The sequence below is a fragment of the Salvelinus sp. IW2-2015 genome, unplaced genomic scaffold (assembly GCF_002910315.2).
Source record: "Salvelinus sp. IW2-2015 unplaced genomic scaffold, ASM291031v2 Un_scaffold1852, whole genome shotgun sequence".
Taxonomy (NCBI): domain Eukaryota; kingdom Metazoa; phylum Chordata; class Actinopteri; order Salmoniformes; family Salmonidae; genus Salvelinus; species Salvelinus sp. IW2-2015.
In genome coordinates, this window is record NW_019943217.1 from 63,326 (window position 1) to 64,311 (window position 986).

Below are 986 nucleotides of genomic sequence, written 5' to 3' on the forward strand. Positions count from 1 at the left end.
GCATGTTAGCCTCTGTGCTATCTATTATCAATCTAATCACAGTGAGGGTTAGCACAGAGGCTAACATGCTATCTATTATCCATCTAATCACGGTGGGGGTTAGCATGTTAGCCTCTGTGCTATCTATAATCCATCTAATCACAGATAGTGTATAAGTAAACTAAGCTAAACTAATGAGCTCAGAATAAGAGATTGAACTGCTGTGTTTCTCTCAACAACAGATGAGTCCATTCTGTATCGCAAACAACACCAGTAAGCATGTACTGTATAAAATCGCCTTGTGAAAAGATAATAAACTTTTTTTCTGGAAGGAATCAAAATACACTTTATTGTTTCTGGTGTAGTAATGTTTACATGGAATCATAAACAGTCAAACTAAATGTTAAAAATAATTGTAAATAAGTGTCAGTGTCTAGTTGATGATATATTATCATCACTTTGTAGGTCAGACGCTTTGTGTTGGTTATTATTGTAAACTGAACAGTCAAGTTACAGACTGATGATTGAATAACAAACTTGATTGTAGTTTTGCTAAAGTATCATAAATACATATTCACTAGGCTAAGGATGCCAGCACAACAAGTTAATTTACATAGAAAGAAGTCCTCATGGTGAAGTAATGAAAAACAAGATCATGATGGATGAACACCCGAAAGGACCAATAAAACTACACCAGGATCATGACGGACACCTGAAAGGACCAATGAAACTACACCAGGATCATGACGGACACCTGAAAGGACCAATGAACCTACAAAAAGAAACGGCAATATCACATTTACATAAGTATTCAGACCCTTTACTTAGTACTTCGTTGAAGCACCTTTGGCTGTAATGACATCATCGAGTCTTCTTGGGTTTGACGCTACAAACTTGGCACACCTGTATTTGGGGAGTTTCTCCCATTCTTCTCTGCAGATTCTCTCAAACTCTGTCAGGTTATATGGGGAGCTATTTTCAGGTCTTTCCAGAGATGTTCGATCGGG